The 16,904-nt window shown below is 37.0% G+C and overlaps 1 protein-coding gene across 4 annotated transcripts in view; it reads right to left on the minus strand.

The window, feature by feature from the left end:
- Window positions 1-16,904, minus strand: part of Pcdh9 (protocadherin 9) — an 838,624-nt gene that overhangs the window by 45,019 nt on the left and 776,701 nt on the right. The window lies entirely within an intron of this gene.

Consider the following 16,904-nt stretch of genomic DNA (forward strand, 5'->3'; position numbering starts at 1 on the left):
ACTATCCTCAGTTGGGAAGGGGCCTGGGTGGGAGAAGGTATGAGAGCCAGAAATCCCAGGCTAAAAGTTTAGAAATGTGCTTGAAAATCATTGGGCTCAGTGATTAAGAGCACTGCCTGTTCTTCCAGAGGTCCTGAGTTCAATTCCCAGCAACCACATGGTGGCTCACAACCACCTTGGATGAGATCTGGTGCTCTCTGCTGGCATGCAGGCAGAAGACTGTATACATAATAAATAAATAAAATCTTAAAAAAATTATTTTTACTTAGTTCAAGGCTGCTCACCTCTCAAATACCATCTTGGTTTTAAGCAAGAGAAAGTCTAACATTGTCTACTAAAAAAATAAATGATACAGTTTATTGGTAACCATACCAGTTTTCGTCAAACATTGTTGCAGGATAGGAAAAAAAATGGACTGAATAGAGTAATGGCTGAACAGTGTATCTAAATATTAATACAAGCAAGTGAGTGCCAAATTAATCAATGGTATAGTTTACTCAAAGAAAGCCCATGCTCTCACAATATAATGAAACAAATATGCAACTCATGCCATGAGCTAATCAGTGAGTGTGGAATACGGTTTTCAAAAGTGAAAAGTACAATGAAAGAGGCAAAATTAATTTTAAAATGCTGCTCTCTAACTCTCAGAGGGCAAAGTTTGCATGATGTCTTTACTCCTTTTTTTTTTTTTTTTTTGAGATACCAAACATTTAGCTCTGAAAAAGCAGTAAGCCTGCCGCTGCTGTCATTAGAATTTCATAAGGGTCCCATCTGTAAACGCAGTGCAGCTTAAACCCAAACACACATGCACTTCTCCAGAGAAGAAGACAGACACAGGCCTGCTGACACATGAATGGGATGCTTTGTCTAACTAACGCAAAAATGTAAATGAACTGCAGAGGACAAAAACTAAGGGATGCAAAGGCTTTCTTGATTGCCTTCTTTAAAATGCCAAGAACTTAAGCTGGCCTTTCTTATCTTCCACTACAAGTGGGTGACACTTTAGGAGGTCTTTCTTACTGTAGTCTAATTCAGGGATTGCTCCAGCTCTGTGCTCCATGCCTTTTTCCAAAGGGCAGCCTTCGATGTATAATTCGGGTAATGAACAGCTGCATAATTTAAGGGTCGAGCTAGTAGGGCACTGTTCCTTATTTGTGTTGCTGTAGCAATTGCCAAGATGTTCCAGGCCTCTTTAGGAATACGATTTTTTGACTGCTTTATTTCTCTCAGATGATATATGCTGGGGTTTGGTTGTGTTCCAGAAAGCGAATTTTATCATCAGAAGTACCAGAGCAAGCTTTTCTCTCATTTTACTCCAAAGGGCAACAGCACTGAGCTATAATGAGGTAATTTTTTTCCAGCCATGCACATACTGTGTTCTATCAGGCAAGGTTGTTTAAACCAAGTTCTGTCCTTATCCAAAGCATGATGGACTCAATCATGGAGCTATCAAAGATATTTCCACAGTACATCCCTCTCACACAAGGTCAATCTACTGAACATTCAAAAGGGCCAGGCAGGGAGGCCCTTCAAGATGAAGACTGCATGCTGATTAATCAGTTGCTTTATTTATGCCGTCTTGGCAAGTATTCCTTGTTTGTAAATAAAAGGTTTACTCTGAATTTCCTGTAAACTAAAGAGCATAAGGCTGTCTTGGACTGCATTCAGAGAGGAAGAAAGCTGCCTGCTGTCAAAGCAACAGAGATCGCAATGGCCATTGTCATAAATACCCCTTCATGGGTCTTGAAACAGAGACGGAGTCTGAGCTAATCTAAAATCAATTATCATTACATCAGGATGAAGCAGAGTTGGAAAACTTGAGAGGAAACCTTATTTCTTCTTCTTAACTGTAACACTGTTTGGGGGAAATTCCCCAGTTGCGCTAGAGTGCACACATTGTATGACAGAGCTCGGAGGAAAAGAACTACTGGATAGACAGGCCATCATTTTGCAAGAAATAAATTAGTGTGCTCTTCCACTTATCAGATAGTAAGCAGCTAATGGGAGAGAGATGCGACAGACCACAAAGACTGGGAATTGTCTGCAAACTGGCAGGAACAGTGATTTGCTGATGACCCGAATTATTTTCAGGCAGCTTGGTGCATCTCTATTTGTCACACTTACACAACCAAGCCAAATGCATTTAATTAATACGACACATTTTCTTTTCTCTGAAATAGGAACAAAACAGTAAGCTTTCCTTGATTGCTGGAAAATGCTCCAAACAGCAAGAATTATAAGCCTCTTGCCATCATTTGTCTTCTGTCATCATCTATGATTAGCACCCAGCCACTGCAAACATTCCTTCTTGATGAGAAATTTTGTGGCCGCAGCAGAAACATCTCTGTTGCTGGTTTTTGTGTGTACACCATGAGGCATTAGAAACACGGTCATAGAAATGAGTAGGAACATACTAGTGATTGATGTTTTCCCCTTTTCTCTTCATTCTGAAAGCAAGGTGAAGAGAGTTGTCTTTGAAGGAACACATTTTGGCCTTGGGAGATGGCTCCGTGAGTAAAGCTTTTTACTTATAAGCTTGAGAGCCTTAGATCAAGTGCATGCGATTCACATAAAGACAGTAGCACACACCTATGATCCTAGGGTTCCTATAGCAGGACATCAGAAGTGGAGACAGGAGACTCCCTGAGAGCTCATTGAATGTCTAGACAGGCATGCTCAACAACTAGACAGAGAGCTGGGATTAATACCTGAGCTTGTCTTCTGGTCTCCACACTTTCATCATGCACCCGTACCCACATACACCATACACAAACACCCACCATATACACACAAACCCCCTTATTAAGCAATGATGGGGTTTCACACTAGTACATGAATTCACAATCCAGAGTAGTTCAGCGAAATCATTAGTGCTTCAGTGACCCACGGTACTTGCAAAGTGAGGGTTTTCAGAAAAGGACCCATGGAAATTCAGTAAAAAGGAGTGTCACTCTAAAATCTCTCCCTTGATAAGGTAGACAGGTGGGTTTCTATGTTGAGAAAGCACTGGTTGGGATCCCTTGCCCTTGACTGTAGTGTCAGTCCTTTCCCTAACTACATGTGTCAGGGAATCCAGCTGGCATTTCACACCTCCATAAAATGAATCCCCATGGATTCCAGTTTTTTCCCTAGGTGGAGAAAGGCACAAATCACCAATGCTGCAATGTTTTTCTTTAATTAATTTTAGAGAAAAGGAATGCAGTCACAAAAAGCCTTTGTGGAAAAGGCAGCAACAGTGAAAACAAACATGTTAATCTCACAAAAATAAACTCATTTCACTGTATCAAATTTAGAATTACAAGCATGTTTTAATTCTTTCAAACCCTGAGGGACTTTGCAACGAATGTATATGTTTTTATAACTAAACATGCACCTTGTATCACAATTATAAGTTACAGCCTGCTATATAATTTTTATACACTGGCATAAAATTTGCCCAGCAAAAAAAATTTAAGAATGTCTCTGAAGAAAAATATATTAAATCTCACTTTCAATTGCATACCAAGTGCATGTTAATGTGTTCCTGCTTCTGAACATATGTAATGCGTAAACAGAATGCAAGAGTGAGCTGCATTTACTTCTTGCATTTTAATCCTTTCATTGGGTTGCTCTGTTTAGGTGAAAATAAAAAAAAAAAAATCCTTCGCAGTACAGTTCCCTTATCATTTAGTATACTTCAGATGGAGAAATGGTTCAGGCCTTCAGCTATTGAACAGACTACAAATTAGAAATCAAAACAAGTGTCAGAATAAGAATGAAAGGAATCAGTCACTCAGAATTGAACCACTCCCCCAAAACTTGCTTCTGAAATCACCTAGAAATTAAATTCATTGTTTCTACCTGAGTTCACAGAATATATTCTTCAACACAAATGAAACACGTAGTAGCTCAGTCACTTCCTATTTCCTCTTTACTAATTCTTCTTTGACTCCTTTTCTCTCCTGTCCAACCTTTCCCCTCTGGCCTTTTCAGAGGCTTTTTGACCGGACACAGGGTTGTTAGTGGGCCTTCAGCCATGCCTATCCTGCTAATTCTCCACTGTGAAAAACACTGTCCCCATCTTCTTTTTTTTTTCTCTCTTCCGAGCTGCCAGCTCTTCCTGAGCAACTCGGAAACCATTGCTGACAGGTTCTTGTGCTGCTCAACCTCAACTTGACCCAGGCTGTTGCTTAACAATTCCTTTAATCACCACTTATTGACTCACGGGACACTTCAACATGGTGGCTTAGCTTGGGCCTCCTTCCAGGTCTAACTGCTGTATTGTTGGCAAATGCCACCTGATATTTAACTGAGAATCCTGAAGCCCTGTTTTTGTTTTTGCTTTTGTTTTTCCCTCCCTTGCAGCCACTTCTTTCTTGTTCCTTTAGTAAAAGGCAGCATCTTTTCCTAATGGTTACCCTATTTTCTTTTTCTTTAATTTTTCACATCCCTTAGGTTTTTCTTGCTCATCATAATGTTGCTGTTTCTTTGTTTCTTTGTTGGCAACAAATCTCCACAGAACCCCAAACTTTACAGTAAATTCAGTCTCCTTCCATAAACTCCTTCCAGTGTGGAAATAATCTGTAGCTAGCCAGTGTCAACACAAAAACCCAAGAAATAAACTTCAACAGCAAAATCACATTTGCCTCCCAAGTGTTATATCTCTATAGTGCTAATACACTGAAAATTTCCTTTGATTTTTAAACTCTCCTGATTAATAACCAAATGTCTAATAGGCCCTTGTTCCATGTCACCCTCTAAGCTGTGAATCAGCACCTTCCCTTTGCATTGGAATTATTTTCTCAAGGCCATATTTTCTGCCACGTCAACAATTTCATTTACTCTTCTGTTGACTGTGCTCCCCCTTCTGAGCCTCTCACAACTGTCATAAAGTCCCCCCCTTTCCTTCTTTTCATCAGACATTGTAGGTTGGGATTTAAGCTTCACACACACACACACACACACACACACACACACACACTCGTGTCAGATATAAACATGATCCCCAAAGTAGATGACAAATACATCTGCACAAAAGAACTGCATGCAATATTAGCTCCTGGGCTTACAAGATGCCTTTATCTCAGAATGCTCAAATGGCACAATTCTGGGAAAACAAAAAGTCTACCAAGGTAGGTCCTGGATGCCTATACAAGCAAAGTCAAATGCATGGAAAAATCAGTCATTCTATCCTAGCCAGATAATTTGTTTGGGGGGAAGGAGACTGCCTCTTATGAGGATCTCAAAATGAACAATTGTTGTATAACCTGTAGGGCAAAAGTCCTAGTCCACTTCCTGGTTTGGAGACCTACAAAAGCCCATCAATTCCTGAGCCTCAAAACCCACCAATCTCTGTGTAGAGTAAAAGGGCCAAGGAAAGAACATCCTAACCCTGACTTGACCTCAAGTCTGAGACCAAGCCCAAGAAAGAACCTCACCTGTGACTGAGCTTACCCCATGATCAAGCCACCATAATCCTGCGAATCCTATGCCAGCCTGGAAAGCTCCACCTCTCAAGAATCCCTATCTAAAGCCTGCCTTCTGCTCAGTTCCTGACTGCTTCTTGCCAAACAGAGGCAGCCACCCTCCTGTGTCTCTCACAATAGATTCCTTGTGTGAGGTTTGTGCTGCAGATGCCTTTCCTCTCAGAGGTTTTACACTTTATCAGGGGAACCTTCCCCCTCAGATCTGCAATGGTGTCCATGATGGAAGACTTTTCCCTAAGAGCTGCCCCATCTCCATTGGGAAAGCTTTCCCTTCAGAACTGTGACACTTTCATAGAGAAAGCCTTTTTTCCTCAGAGCTGTGACATGTACATAAACAAGTTCATAAACGTATTCCTTTGGTTGGTATAGGGAAAAATGACTTTAATGGAAACCTACATTTTCTGCTTTGTTCTCCTCTGCTTCATATTGCATCATCTTGCTGATGGCACATTACTGCCTCTGCATATTTGCTATGCTAAGCACAAATGGCTATGTACAATGCATGGGAATGAGAGGAGTTTCCCTCCTACTAAGCATCTGACTATCGTGCTATTCTTTAGGAGATTCAGAAAATATACCATAGCTTTGACAGATCATGTGGCGTTTGGAGAGCTCTTTACACAGCAGGCATTCTTACAGTTCTGGCAGGCCTCTTAACTTTCCATGTGCTGTTGGTCCCATGTACTAGCATCATCAAAATAACTGATAAGCATACACAAGTGGTTTCTGGAGGCAATGGGGACAATGTTCCTGATGGTAGTCTCCAATACCTGTGGTGCAACTTGGTGAGTGTTATAAGATCCATCCATTAGATTGACCCAAGTGGAAGGTAAAGAAACAGAGAGACTAGTGTCAAGCTAGGGGAGAGGAACTCTCGGAAGCTGAATATCTTAAGTGGTCGCAAGGGGTTTACAAGAGAATCTCTGCTCCTGATTTAACGAACTTCATTTTATCTTATCTCATAAAGAGGACATTGGGAAGAAATTCCTATTTAAAAATATTGTGTTTTCTGGTTCTTTCCACAATTTCACTATCCCCCATTTCCTGTCTAAATTAAAGGAAGAACCTCTGAAGATGACTACTCCGTGATGTTTCTTAATCCATGTTTCTAGCTACATCTAACTGACTGGGTACTTTTCAGATTACGTCATTCTTCCCTGCACAGCTCTCTTCTAGCTGTACTCTAACCATGGTCCCTTTAAGAATATTTACACTATTGAGGAGAGTCAGCAAATTATCAAAGGAAAATGCAATGTGTTTCTTCTTGCCAAGCAGCGTTGCTAACCTTGCCTCTTGTGCATTGTTACAAAGATAATGAGGCAGCTGGATATATCCAAGATGGTAGACTGTGTAACCCACAGGGCAACCATTGTGATATTAATAAAAAAGGAAATTAGCAACAGTGTTGTCAGCACGATGCTTTGTCAGGAACTTGATCAGAGCTGACCCCATGCTAATCTCTCTCATCTAAGCTTCTACCTCATCCTCTTCACAACCTCATCATTTAGGTGTCAGAATTATTGTCTTTGACAACTTAAGTCAAAGTTGATGTATATGCCCAGCAGGCTCCTAGTATCTTGAGCAAATTCAGTTAAAGAGATTTAGAAGATAATGGGCTTATGATGGAAGCTAATACTGCAAAGGATCTTGGATGTGCTTAGTTTGAGCTGCTGTAGAAGGATTCTCCCACTGCAAACAATTCCAAAAGGCACAAGCCATGAAGCCACTTTTGGATTCAGCATAAATTAGTGATTCATGATCCATTTAATGCAGGCAATCAGTGAGGGAAGAAACAGGAATGCTTCATTTTTCTCTAAAGAAAAAAATATAATGTTTTCTTTAATCTGATGAATTTTATGAAATAATGACAATGAAAGCCGAATTTCAGGTTTTCAAATACTTCAGAGTGACGATTATGCTCTAACACTGAGCTCAGTTAGTTTAGATGGCCTAGTTTAATTCTCACATAAAAACTATTAAATATGATTTCCTAGGTATTTCACATGGGCAATTGAATTTTGAAGAGATTAATGTATATGGGTAATATTATAAAGGCAAAACCAGCTTTAATATAGCATTCTAAGCGGCACCTTCTCAGGAAGGATGCCCTACAGGTTGCTACTCCTCAAAATCAAAATATAAGTTGAATGTGCCTCATACATTCCTTTCTTATACTGCATTTATATCTTTACTCTTAAATTATACTTAGTTCTGTACAATGCAACAATCTCCATAGAATCCCTTATCTTCAATACCAGATAAATAGCTTGTCTTTGTCTCTGTATAAAATATCTTGATGTTTGTTTAGAATGCTTTTGGCTTTCTTTTTATAAACTCCATATAACTGTACTTTCATTATCTCATAATCCTAATACATTAGCAGAGCCTGGGTGATCCAACAGCACATGCTCACATCCCACATTCCTGGAAGCTGGGGCTTCCAAGATGAAGTTGAAGACAGGTAAGTTTCATCCAGACACTGTCCTAATGCCTTACAGACAAGCACTATTTCTCTGTGTTCTTACAGATATTTCTTTCTCTTCACAGAGATGGAGAGCAAGTGGTTTTCTGATGTCTCCTCTTAGATGGTGACCCTCCCTTAGTACCCAATTTGATGTTAATTCTTTCTAGAAAGGGAAATCGTTCTAATTATAACCACTCTGAGAACTAAGGTCTCACATGTTATTTCTAAGGTGATATAAATATTTAATTTAGAAGACAAATCATTTAGTCACTGGTCATCTTTAATATATGGTACAAACAAGTTGCAGAAAGTACTTTGTGAAGCTCACAATTCTAAAATAAGACATTCTTTGTCACACACATCTGGCAACCTACAGATGAATCATAGCTCTGAGGTAAAAAAAAAATCAGTTAATAATTCTCCCATTCTGACCTATCTGTTAAATGATAACCATGACCTAATACAGCTATGATCAATACAAATGTACATACAGGCTGTAAAACAGCCTCTATAACCAAGAATGTAATCCTCCATTTTACAGATTTGAAGAGCCAATCAATTAACTGCTGGATAAGGTCAAATATTATTGATCCAAGATTCAATGAAATCCCTTCCTTTACCTTTCCTTCTTTTGATTTTTTTCTTGTGTGTGTCTGTGATCTAAGCACGGTTTCCTTAAAATACATTTTTTTTCCAGCAATGGCACTTACATACTGGTAGAAAGAGAGAGGTCCTTACAAAACATAATGATTTGCTGGCACTGTAATCGATAGTGTTATAAAACCTTGGAGGCAGGAACAGTGGAAAATAAAAATATTAATGCCTGAACTTCAAGAGCATACTTAAAAAGCAGAATTTAAGAGAGGCTCATTGCTGTGGGGAGGTAGACAGTACATACATCAACTTTGACAACTTCCCACAGTGTATGGATGAGTGTTGAAAATAAAACAAAATACTGTGGTATTGATGCAGTGTTTCTCTCCCACTTTTTACTCAAGTCTGATTTTTAACATAAGCTTAGATTATTTCCTAAAATATGGTATTCATGTCCATAAAATTGTATATATACATAAATATTTATTCCTTCCAACTTTCCTTTGGTTTGAACTGGTACTTTCTTGTTACCTGTACACCTGGTAAAAGTTTCAATTTTCATTTGATAACCTAACTTAAATTAAAAATTTCAGGTATATTTAATGCAAAGACACCTTTTAATTTTGGTACAAACATAATGCAATGTTCCCTGTGTGTGAATCCAGTATTATTTTGAATCTGTCTGAAATTTCCTCTCTGATATGTGTGCCTTTTTTCCTTATGTGGAAGATAGAAGCATTTGTGGCTGTGCTTTTATCTGCCTGTGTCCAGGAACCAGTAAATAGAGGATTGTAAATATTACATGTTTGGAAAAAATTCCACCTGACTCAATTCAATCTCCGGGTGTCTAAACATCCTGCTAAGACAGAAAATTCTCTTGTTAGCATTCTTGTTAATCTAGAAGCAAACACAAACCTCTTTCAGTATACTTGGGTGGTATTTTAAGGACATTGAATCTCACTCTTCCTTCATTTAGTCTCATTTACCTCATTCTTAAACATGTACTTCACTGGTCTCAGAGGATTCTATTGTCTTTATTTTTATTTTTAACTAATCCTCCTCCTCAAAACATCAGTTTGTTTCTGATTTTCAAAAGATTTATTTTCTGAACTCTGAAACACTTTTGTCATGCTTAAGGAAACTGATACAATCTTTTAGCCTTAAAAATTAAATTGAAGGATAATCTTGGAAGATGGCTCAGCACATAAAAGGCTTATTGGGGAAACTTTAGGATCTGTGATCAAATTCCATCACCAACATGAAACTAGCTATGTGCAATGGCATGAGCAGGGGAGACAGAGGCTTGCTGGCCATCCAGACTAGCTTCATTGACAAGCTCTATGTTTACTGAGAGACCATATCTCAAAAATAATGGTGCTACCAACATGGCTCAGTGTAGTGAGGGCAGAGTCTCTCTTTCCCACAAGCCCCAAAGCTCCCCAGGGCTCCCTCCACAAGATATACCACAGTGACAGTACTGTGGTACAAGGCAAAGGTATATTTTATCATTCAGTTTAGCTGCATGTGCCTTTAATCACATGACACATAAAACAAGCTTGTGTATTGATTGTTTGATAAAAATATTGCAAGCAGAGGATCAAAGGATCCTAACCTTGCATTTCCTGAAAGAGCAATGATTTAGCATTCTCTAAGTTGGTGTTCTTTGTGAGTTTATAGAACATAACTACTGAAAGTAATGAGAATTGACTATGTAACTCCTATACTATTCTCATGAGAAAAATGTCAATAGATACATAGACTACAAATCCATGTGACCTCTGACTAAAAACAAGCCCTTTGGTGTGATTCCAACCTTCCTCATGTCACACATTTCCAAATATTTTATGTAGCAAAACTTGTTTTGTAAATGAAAAGGAGGTAAGTTAACCTATACTACATATAAAGTGGACTTAATAGAATAAGTGTTTGGTATGCATTAAAACATTAAATATTTCATAAAATCAGAACAAAATTTAATGTTTTTAGAGCTTTCCAGTTTATTGATTACTTGAAACTTTGATGTCTGACTTCATTTATAGTTAAAGCCTTAAAACCATATGAAACATTTAAAACTCAAATACCAATTAAGCCTTACAGTATCCCTGAAGCACCTACATAGAATCCTTGTATTTTAAAGGTTACCACACACACACACACACACAAAAAAAAAACCATACCTTTAAGAGTCCACAATTTTAGGCCTTTAACTAAGCCATCAGTTTCTACAGTATACTTCATTTTCCAAATCCTACATTTGAGTTTCATAACTTTCTGTCTTCATCTTTATTCTATGTCATTATCTAGGCGCAGACCTCTTTTTCTATATTATTTTATTATATTGTTTTGACATATTTATCCAACTAGCTTAATATTTCTAGTCTGTTTTACTTTCAAGGAATACATGCACACACACACACACACACACACACACACACACACACACACACACACACCAGAGAGAGCTGGAGAGAAAGACAGAGTCAGAGGGATAGAGGGCCAGAGTCAGACACAGAGAAAGACCTATGATCTGAAAATCATTTTTAAGGTAAGACATGGACAAAATAGATTCAGACTCAATAAGACCATAACAAAAAAATCGACAAAGTTCAGTCTCAGGAAATGAAGGACCATTTCCCAAAAGGACAATTTCCTAAAAATCACACTGTGGTTATCACTTTCCAGTGAGCACTTCTTCTCCACTGATAAATACATGCTAAGCTTCTAATATGGTACAAAGCTGTTTCCACAGAAATCATGCATCCTGAAAAATTGCCCTAGCACTTCTCTGGTGACTGTAGAAAAGAAGGACCCCCATGGGTAATCTCCTGAAGATCCTAGGGCTAGTGGCTAGTAGGGCTGTAATACTAGAATGGTGATGCACTTGAAGGTTCCCCTCCCACAGTCTACAGAAGTAAACAAATATTCACAAGCATATTAAGAGACAGTATTTGGTAGCCCAGTCTTTTTGGCTTATTGGAAGAGAAGAAAACAACAATAAAATGATATAAGATGTGACCAAGATTCTATACAAATTATGACCAGGATTTCAGAGGGAATGAGAAAACTCATTTCACTAAAATGGTGGCTCACAATGTTCTTGGTAAATGACTAAGATTGTGACAGGTAAGCAGAAGTGAACAGCCATGTGCAAATCAAATGTTAAAGGACTAATTGAGGAAGTGGGTAAAATGAGTTTCTGAACAGAAAATTTCAACAGGATAAAATACAGAAAAAAATTGGCCAACCAATAAAAAAAATGTTCCCCTCTACCCTAGGTACAGTCAGGAAGTTCATTGTTAACTAGAAAAATTAAAAGCAAATTGAATTAATTAATGTATTAAATAATATTTTGTGTTTTAGCCACCAATAACACCAATATCTCATATCTCTTGTGGCATCCTTACACCCTTCGTAAAGGAAGGAAGAATTAACGTTTAGAAATCTGATTATGTGTTAAATATCATCTCTGCCAAATTGCACATCTATTCAGCCTCATTGGATTAATTCTTCTTGCACAACTGCTTTAACTCTCTCCCATGAAGAATAACAATTATCACATGATGAATGTTCAGTGCATCACTGAGGATACATTTTGATTAAGGCCTATTTCTATATTCTTATAACAATCTTGTAAAACTAAAAACAGAAAACTAAAACCTTGATATTGATAAGCATCCTCAGTATGGGACACACACACTCCATTTGGATATTAGTGCCTGTATGTCATGTATATTCAATACCATATGTTTTGTATGACATTTCTCAATATTCTTCAGTAAGTTTACTAATACAGAAAGCTCAAAAGTTTTGAAATGTTACTACTGTAGTAAATGGAATAATCATGATGCCTCGGTATTTATCATAAAAATGTTAATCAGTAATATACTCTGAGCAATACAGCAAGAATTATAATTCTAATTAAAATTAAAATTTCATACAATGAAAGCAACACAATTAAATTCCTTACCAGGATTCAGTTTAGGTTTATGATCATAGAATAATAGTTTGATGTAACTTTATCATTTCTCTAATCCAATAAGCAGTAAATTATTCATAATTTTAATTTAAACAAAACTAATTACAAGAAAATATCAGTTTTAGTAAAGGTTGGAAGCATGATCACTTTTGTTTCAATATAGCACCTCAGAGAGAATGCAATTATTTTCTGCATTTTTATGATCTTTTCTCTAGAAGTAAACTACTTAAAATGTTAGCCCTAGGTTACTTGCTATTATGTATCTATTGTTACAGAGAAGTAACAACAACAACTAAACACCTCCTGATTGAGGAATAGAAGCCAACTATTAACAGCTTTTGTGTTGGAAAGGGTCTTTTTCAAATTTAAAAAGCTATTTTAAAACAGACACTTTTTGTCACTATGCAATTATAAAAACTAATTTTAAAAACAGCAATAAACACATATGGAAAACTGCTTTTCAGAGTACGCAATGCGTCTGCTGCTTCAGACTGAATTTGCTGTTCCACACAAGAGCAGTGCAGCTCACTGGCAGCTGGATTTTCACACTGACAGAATCAGTCCTTTACATGTAACCCTGTACTTCTCTCATTGATTTGGCCATTGCCCCTCCTGATCCAGGGTGTGTTCATTGTGTTGTCCATGCTCTTTCATGTGAGAGTAAATGACCTCTCACAAGAGGAATTATAAATAGAAGTTCTTAAAGTGTTAAGGAAACTCACACTCACCTTCCTACAGCTTTGTGGGCCTCTCTTTTCCATATATTCAAATTTAATCAGGTCTAAGTCATTTTAAAGGAGTAAAATAAAGCATTGAAAGGAACAGGGGTTACTTAGAGCACAATGATACCATCCCATAGTTGCACTGTAAAATAGACTTGATTTTATTTTTTTAAGGTAATAATTCAATATCTAAAAGTACAGAAAAATGTTTCCTTATTTTGCGTTTTTTTTTTTTCCTTGAACGACATTTGAGACACACTGAATGTCTTTTAGTTTGAAGGAATGTCAGTATTCCACCAGGGCTATTGATATTCTTCATTAACTATAACATAGTTAAAATGCAGCACTTGCAATAAATCAAAGAACTGGAAGATTGCATTAACACTTATGACAGTCACAGTTTGGTGGGTGCTGGTTATTTTTTTCCCTCCCTAGAATTCCAGGGTCATCACTCATAATAGTGGAAAGTATAGCATAAAGGGGAAAAAATTCAGAATGTTCCTAAAAATAAAATAGAAAGCCCTCAGGAGCCCTTTCAGAACAACAATAAAAAGTATTGCTAGCTGTAAAATTTGTAAGCAGGTTCCATCCTGTCGGCACGGAAACAATGAAGATGAATTACATTCCAGCAAAAACACTGAGCCCATCTAGTAACAGTGGCAAATCTACTACAGGAGGACAAAGTCAAACTATGCCTTCTGTGTCATGAGCTGAAGTTGTCAGAACAGGAAAATATGAATTAAATTAAAAACAAATAATATTTTAGAAACTATTTCTGAGCTTATTTATTCAGCTTGCTTATTTGAGCATTCCTCTTTTCTACTCCGTTTTCTGATTATTTGGATTAATTCTAAGCCAATAAAAACTAGCATAAAATTTCATTTGCTAAACATGTAAATATATATGTATATATATATATGTAAACATTAGTATACATATATATACATACATATATATATATATATTTAAAATACAAGAAAATGAGTTCAAATGATGGCAGCTATTTATATATCTTCCTATATTCATATGTAGGTCAAACAAAATGAGCTTAATCTCCATTTGAGTAGCTCTATGGAAAGGTGCTTTTGTTTCAAATGAAGACATTTGGTCTGTGTGGGAGATGTTGGCAGCTGGTATGAAGTGTTGGAGAAGACAGCTCACAATCCACTACCCAACAAAGCAAATCCATTACATAGTATCTCCTTTACACAAGGAATGTGAGCCCTGCTTTGCATATGTCCTTCTTTGATGCCCTAGATATTAGTGTGATCGCTGAAAAGACATGCTGCACAAATGAGAAATGCATCGATAGGGATTGTTTTGCAAGTGTTGATGTCCACCTTGATAGCAAGCTCTAAGTTTAATAACAAGCTCTCTTATCCTATACCAAGGTCACCCTATGCAAAATGAAACACCAGCAGCAGAATGGGAAGGGTGTTTATTAAACCTTAAGTGTGATCCTCAGAGGCTGGTTAGGAGTTAAATATGCCCATCCTTTGCTAAAACAGCTTGGCTTTTAAATTAATTTCAAAACTCAAAGGTTTTCTTACTTATGTGTTTATGAATGTTAATTAAAGGTGACACCAAAAAAGTTGGAGCAATTATATACAGTCTTGAGAATATTTCAAAGCTGCTTTCCTTTTATGCTGGCATCAATTTTTCTACCTTTAAGTAATGACTACGGCCTGAATCAATTGTACATTAAAAAATTGAAGGTAATACTGGATTATCTGAAAATCACTTAGAATTGACATAATTCATGCCTGAGCTTCACTGATTGATTGCATTAAAGCAGAGAAGAAATCCAAGGTGAGTGGAAATAAATGTTGAATGAAGGTTCCTTTTAACCTCATCAATAGCTTTCTAATACATCAAATTTTTGACTAGGAGGAGCACGTAACAGGAACTAAATCACCAGCAATTACCTTGCACTAGATGCACTTTTTTTTTTTTTTTTTTTTTTTTTGTGAGCACCCAATGATCTCTAAACACATGCTTCTCCCAGCTGAGCTAATTTTTGATGGGAAACCATTGAGAACAATGGGTCAGTGAGACTAAATGAGGGTTTCCTCAAGTGCTCTCATACACCCCAGCGTAGGATATCTGATGAGGAAATCTGCATAATAACATGGCTCTTGTGTGTTTCCGGTAAGTCAATGGGGGCATTGACTATATACAAAAAACACCACTGGCGTCTATAAAGAGGACTGGATCTACCGATTCACAATGACTATACTCATCCAACAGGAATAGTGGTGTGCTAATCTCATAATTATACCCCTTTCATCCTTCACAGGGAAATTTTTATCTTTTGGCAGTAAAATAAGCATCATTCCAAGTGGAATTCTAATTGAATGACTTTAATGTGATTCTCTAATTATTTGTATATGTGTGTTGTATGGATTAAACATGTGTAAATAATTATTAATTCAGATTGATGAGTTTAATATAAATGTGCCCTAAACAATATGAAGTCAGTGTTCACATGGATATGATAATATGCAAAGGTGATTTAATTAGGTAGTAATAAAAGCATTGAACATTTTTTAAATCTGGATCTCTCTTTTTCTCTCTGTCTCTCATTTCACATATCCATTATCAATACCCATAGGAACTTTCAAAACTGGATTATTACAGCAATTTTAGGCACACATTTTAGGATGCTTGTTATATTTTTAAGAGAATTTTAAAAGCATCTGATGAACAGTTCAAGTTATAAATCCATTGGTTGACAAGATCAGCATTTTTAAAGTAAAAGTTTAATCTCATAAATAGCTCCAAGTATGAAATGAATTCATAAAACTACATGCTGTAGGAGCAGTGTATTCAAACAACATACATTCATGTGCTGTGATATCTAAGTAGCTATCTAAACGTCCTTAATTACTACCTAATGAGAGTGTTTTATAAGATTAACAGTGTTTAAATTTGTAAGAAATTCCTGGAAATTAAACTTATTGGCAAATATGTGTTCTTGTAGAAATCTTTATCCCTTTTGAAAGTCTCTGTGCATTACATGGACATGTCTTTGGGACATTTTGTCTATGTGAAAAATTGAAAATTCTCTTAGAATTCTCAGGAGTTGAGGAACATGTACATTCATGGCTCTCTCCTTCTAGTTAGTTCGTGTCTTTTTTCTCTTTATGACCCTCTATATCTGGGTTTGGTGCTAGGTTTGCCTTCTAAGTTTCAGTCTGTGTTTAGGCAGGAAGAATCTCTCTCTCTCTCTCTCTCTCTCTGTCTGTCTGTCTCTCTGTCTCTCTCTTTGTGTGGTGTGTGTGTGTGTGTGTGTGTGTGTGTGTGTGTGTGTGTGTATGTGTGTAAGAGAGAGATAAACATAGACAGAGAGACAGAGACAAAGAGAGAATCTTGAAAGTTGATCAGCAGTGAAGTAAGGCCTATGAGAAACGAAAACTCCCACATAATGTTCTAATCACCACCTTTGTGGACAGCTGTGAGGCATATTATATAAAGCCTGTATTTCATCTAACTTACATCTCCACCCATAAAGAAAGTTACTAATTAAAGAAATTTATTTCCTCATGGTTCCATTTTGACTAAAACAAATCTTTTAAAATTTTGTCTATCATTTTACCAGATTTAAAAACAACATTTTCAGTTTTGAGTAAATTTAAACTGCAAATTTATCACTCTTAATCCCAGCACTCTGGAGGCAGTCTTGG

Source organism: Cricetulus griseus (genome assembly GCF_003668045.3).
Source record: "Cricetulus griseus strain 17A/GY chromosome 1 unlocalized genomic scaffold, alternate assembly CriGri-PICRH-1.0 chr1_1, whole genome shotgun sequence".
NCBI classification, from domain to species: domain Eukaryota; kingdom Metazoa; phylum Chordata; class Mammalia; order Rodentia; family Cricetidae; genus Cricetulus; species Cricetulus griseus.